This window comes from Paralichthys olivaceus, chromosome 16, assembly GCF_024713975.1.
Source record: "Paralichthys olivaceus isolate ysfri-2021 chromosome 16, ASM2471397v2, whole genome shotgun sequence".
NCBI lineage: Eukaryota > Metazoa > Chordata > Actinopteri > Pleuronectiformes > Paralichthyidae > Paralichthys > Paralichthys olivaceus.
The window spans coordinates 5,961,282-5,967,056 of record NC_091108.1 but is presented as its reverse complement, the minus strand read 5'-3'; the positions used below and the strand labels follow the sequence as shown (position 1 = coordinate 5,967,056).

The 5,775-nt window shown below is 38.8% G+C and overlaps 1 long non-coding RNA gene across 1 annotated transcript; it reads right to left on the bottom strand.

The window, feature by feature from the left end:
• Positions 1–1,312: 1,312 nt before the first annotated feature.
• LOC109641715 (uncharacterized) lies at positions 1,313–4,838 on the bottom strand. Its single transcript, XR_002203606.2, has 3 exons — positions 4,602–4,838; positions 4,100–4,191; positions 1,313–1,623 (listed from the first exon to the last, which is right to left on the bottom strand). It is a non-coding gene; the product is annotated as an uncharacterized lncRNA (long non-coding RNA).
• Between the last annotated feature and the right edge of the window lie 937 nt (positions 4,839–5,775).

The window sequence follows — 5,775 nt, the reverse complement described above, 5'->3', positions numbered from 1 at the left end:
ACCCGCGCGAACACACACACGCACCTATGCAAAGAAACACACGAGCACGCGCGTTGACGAGGTGGAAATAAAGTGATGCCTTCACGGACCTGACGCTCGCAGCAGGTAAAAGAGAGGGTTTAAACGTCCGATTGGCAGTGAACGTCCCATTGAAGCGTTTTTATAACTCAAAATATCTAAAAGTTTATTTTTCAAGTGTTCCAGATGGGATTCAATATATTGTGGGATTTAATACAATTATGTATTGGTATGGCAATATTTGTATTATCTGTATTTTTTAATAATTAATATTCATGTAAAATATCAGAAGCACTAAGATACCGTAGTGTTTATCGAGGGTAATAATGTGAATATATAAATTACTTGTTTATCATTTCAGTGTTTAGGTTGGGTTTAAGGTTTTGGAGAATGGAGATAAGAGTTAAAACAATACAGCACTAGGTTGGAGTCAGTCTTTTGGAGTCAGTCAGGTGAAACACCTGACAAAAAAGAAAAAGTTTCAAAAAAGTATTTAATATCATTACTTAAGGATTCACTATTTTGATTATCCCATTTGTTTCAGTTCTTTTCTAAGTGGAAGAGTAGTGCTCTCACCTGGAGCTCAGGGAAGGAGATTACATGAAGGGGGTGTGGACAGAAGAAGCCATGATATAAAACCTTTTTTCACATTTTATGTATGAAAGTCTTAAACGCAGCTTCTCCTCATGTGATACACACAGAAAATAATTTCATGACAATTTATTATTTTCCAGCACTGTTTACTTCAACGTGTTTACACACCAGGCTTGATCACCAGGGTGAGCTGGGGGCGCCCCCTACTGGAGGTTTGAGGTATAACGACCAACTCACAGCACTTGTCAACTGTATTTGTTACACACAAGTAGTTGTGGACAAGTGACTTCATACATATTCGTTAAAGTTATAAATGTGGATTTATATTCGTAAACATGTCAACATGTTGTGATGTCCCAGGACGTTTCTGCAAAGTATATCCATTTAGAAAGTAATTGTTTGCTGCTATTTTAATGTTTAAAAACTCTAAAACCTTCAACTTGGTTTTGATTTCTCCTCTTTTGTGTGCAAACTCAAATTTGAGACACTCACGAATATACACAAATAATGCAAAAACTATACAAAGAAGAACTATACTTTCATTTAAAAGTTATACATACAACAAAACAAAACAAAAATGACTACAGTAAGGTGAAAATGACTATGAACAGACAAATATCAAACACTTGGTGTTTTAATAACTAAAATTAACCCCAGCCCTAAATGTATCTCAATCCAACAAATGATGTCAGAGAACAGATTTTTGGAAACATTTTAATCCTCAGCAAGAACAGAAAGAAAAGTGTCTTGACTTGTTCCTCCTTCAGTTGTAAAAAGATAATAACGTGAACTGCACAGTTATGGGTTTCAAACAGTAAAAATCAACATGCATGGCGATTAAATAAAAATCTAGTGTTTATAGTCTGTCGAGTTTTACTTAGTGAAATCAATTAAATTAAAAATCAACATGAAAATTGACACCAGTTAATTTTTCGAGCAACATTTTTGTCCATGTGTGCAAGTTTTTTAACGAGGTGGCCCACGGTGAAAAGTTCTTGTTTCAACGACATCCTGAAAACAGAGGATATATAAAAAATCAATAGTTTGTCTTGTGATGACCAGTTTTGCTTTATGCTAATGCGGCGTCTGCCCACTCAGGTGGATAATGAGAGCAGAGGTGTCGAGCTGGTATCAAACTGTATCTCAGTTTGGTGAAGAAGCTCGCAGACACACTGACAGCTTATTATAGTGTGAGGAATGAAGAGGGGGTAAAGTGTTACTCAGCACAAATCAGCTGCTGCTGATAACGACTACCTGCAGACACAGCCATATTCACCCACACAGAGAGACAAATTAGGATGCACACACACACACACACACACACACACACACATTGTTTCCATGTGTCACACTCGCAAATTCATCATTCCTGACATCTACATGCCACTGAGTGTTTTTATAAAATGTCTGTGGTTATAACCTGTGGGTTTATTCTGATTATTTTGATGGGGGACGATGATGGAGGCCTTGTTAATGGCGCTGGTGTCTTTTGGATGTCACTCTTGTTCCTGCTGGACTGAGCCAGTTCTGCAAAGACACACTGAAACCAGTTCAGTAGGCACACGAGTACACAGCCGGAAAAATGCCTCATTGCAACATTCCCCAAAATGATTGAAAGCACAAAATTGAGTGAGTTATGCTTCTATTTTTAACTCTGCACAGCAAGGAAAGTGCAGAACTGACACACACAGTAAAACAACTCTTGACTTAAATCATCTTTATCTCATAAAATGTAAAAATGTTGATTATAATCATTTCCTAATAAAAAGTTTGGACGGTGAACCCTGGTGCCTAGATCACAGACAGGTTACTGTATGTTTGGACATGCAAATCCCTCTACAGCACTTCTCTTTGTTTTACAGTGCATGTGGTCGTGCTTTTTCATCCTGTGCATCCTTTTACTTCCCACCCATCTCTGTTTTTGGATCTGGTCTGCTGGGAGTTCATTCTTTCATGTCAGACACTGAACTTAGCCACTGTGAACAATTCCTGTTAAAGTTTAATGCTCACTAATGAGCTAAGTTCTGCATCTTCAGAAAAGTCATCCCAGAGAGGGATATCGGAGCTTTGTACATCTCATTCTGCAAGAAAAAAAATACACCTTGTACAGCTCATACAATTATACAGATTTGTAATGGAGATCACAGATTTAAGTGAAATTGCAGTCACATGCATCGCAGTAAAAATGTTTCCACTGCAGGCACAGAAGTCATTAAAGAGAGAGTAAACAGGTAAATCACTCATAAAAACAAAGTGTATTAGTCTAATACATACTGACCACTAACAATGAATGGAGACTTAAGAGGATTGGTTTGCTGAAGAGTCAGACCACAGTTTATTACTTTAAAATGCAAGAACTTAAAAGCTCTTTTCATGACCTGCATGTTAATGACCATTGTAAAAATCAAATGGCCTCACATCCTTCCTCTAATCTAGTCTTGGAAGAAGATTTCAAAACCTTTACTGAAGTAAAAACAAGAAGGAAATGTGAAATGTGAAAACCCCGCATTACAAGTAAAACGTAAAATCACAGATTAACAGCAAAATGCACACAAAGTATGTAAAAGTATATGTGTCCACGCAGCAGAGGGTTCGATTATTACATTAAGTATAAGTGGATTATTTATAATGATGTATAAACATGTAAACAGAATTTAATGTCGCAGATGGCCGAGGTGCATTTGACATTTGGTTGGATAATGGGAATTTGACGAAATTTATGAGAATTAGAATGAGCTTTCAACAAATACATAAAGTGAAGTAAAAGTGTAATATTTCAATTTGAAATGTGGTGTTCTAGAAATATTAAGTAGAAGAACATGAAAATACTCAATTAAAGTCCCTGAGATGGAGAAAAAATAAGAGTGTGGGGGAGTCAAACCTCCTCCGGGCAGCACATCCGTCAAAAGTTCAGCAGACTGTGTGCACATTATTGACGAGGTGTTTAAGGAGCTTTAAAAGCAGATATCAGTTTTCTGGAGTCTCTACGTCCGTCGTTTGTACTCAGATAATTTATCTGAGCCTCAGGACACAGGCTCAGTTTCCAGAACAAACTGTTAGTCCACCGAAACAGTGGTGACATGACATCACAGTCCGCTGAAAAACTACTCACTCACACCATTTGTGCCACCGCGACCTGGAGCCTTACACAACAAACACATGCATCAATTCTGTCTGTGTATTCTAACATTCTCATTGAAGCTAATTGAAATGACAGAATCTGTCTCCGCATGTTCATCTCTTCACTCCTGCAAGTTGCACTGGTTTAATCACAGTAATACAACAAACACAGAAGTAGATCGACGTATTAATGAGATAATTTTGTCATTTTTTCTTAACTCATTTATTCTTGTTACCCAAATAAGTCATCATCTCAGACTCTGCCATCAAAATAGCTTCGATTTCACACTCGCAGCGGCACAAGCCCTGTAAACACAACCCAAGAGTTGTATTAGTTTCAAGGGTATCGGTGTCAGAGTGAAGTTACCTGAGCTCAGCTGCCATTATGTCATTTTTCACCCTGTTTCTGGAGAAGAAAAGGCAGCTGCAGCCTTTGTCATCCCGCTAACTCCTCCTCTCCTGCAGAGAAGAAGTGTGATGATGATCCATCTTTGGATGAAACGAGCAGGATAACAAAGATATCCACTATCACCTTCGTGCTCGTCTTTATTCAACTTCTTCAGGTTCTGCTCTGACTCTTTTTTTTTTCGGGGGAAAATGGGAAAGTTCTTATGAGCAGAAAGTGTGTGGAACAGTAGGATTGAGAAAGAGAAAATGAAGGTAACAGAAGGAGAGAGAGTCGTACACTGGAAAATAGTCGATACAAGCAATCAAGTAGTTTCACACTCAGTAAAAACATTCCCTTAACAAGAGCAGATGCACTTAAATGCATTTAAGTATCCGACACATGCAAAGGATTTTCATATCTGATGCATCTCATCTTAAATTCCTAAAAAATCCTCCATCTGGTTGTAAAAGTCTCAACTTACCTGTGAGTAAACAAAAGCTGTGGTTAATGAGACAGAGGAGAAGAGGCCCTCAGTGTCGTCAGTCCCTCAGCAGTCCCTGCTGGTCCCCCAGTGTTTTCTGTTGCATGTTCTCAGCGCTGCCTTCCACTCCTCAAGCTGCTCAGTGTGAGGTGTGAGTGAACCAGGGGGGTGAGCATGTGTGAAAAGAGAGGAGGCACAAAAGAGGGAGGGGAGAGGGAGGAATGGAGGGAGAGAGAGGAGGAGGATAATCGGACAGGTGTGGAATTTACACACTCTGCTGGCTCACTATTGGTTTGCTTCAGGGTGATGAGTCATCGTTCTTATGGGGGGGGGGGGGGGCATAGAGTGAAATATAATGGAATGAAAAAGATTGTGTTTAAATGGACAGGATGTGTTTTTGTGTCAGTCAGGTCCGGGGTGTGAGGAAAAAGGCGACTATAGATTGAGGAAAAACTTTCCAAAAAGTATTTTAACCAGTGGGGAAACCTGGGGATGGACAGAAGTGCAGTAGATGCCACATTTAACAGAGCACGTCAACACAATAACAGTATTTAAAACATTCATATAGTGTCTAACATGAATGCAGAGGTGCATCAATGTTTAAAGAATTCATGCAAAAAGAAAATGTCCGACAGAGATTGAGGGAGCGAGTGGGGATGGAAATGATGACAACACTTAGAATTGACACATTTGAGCATAACAAACAAAAACCAAGCCGCCTGAATAACTGATCAATGATCTCTGAAGTCGCCAACTTCAGAAACCTTTGACTTGTGCGAAAGAAGTTATGAGTTGCAACAGACAAATAAGACAAGACGGTGAAATAATACTCAGAATCTGACCATGGGTGTTCTTGAACTTCTGAAAAATTATATAGAACATATAATGCATACGTTATACAGGCTATATGAAAAGTGAAATAATAAAAAAGAAATTATCACCCATCTCTGGTGTTTCTCTCAGCTCCACTTGGCATTTTAATGTTGTGATAGTCTTTGATTTGGTCTTCAGCTTTATTGTTTTGGTTCACTCCCAACGCTCTTAGCATAGTTTTCTGCCACAGCCGGCAGCTGTTTTTATTTAAAAAGCTCTAAAAACCCACTGTGCAATACTTGGTATGCACCAAACAGCAGAAAGACAAAGTTAGCAACTTGTTTGTGAACGCAGAGGAGCT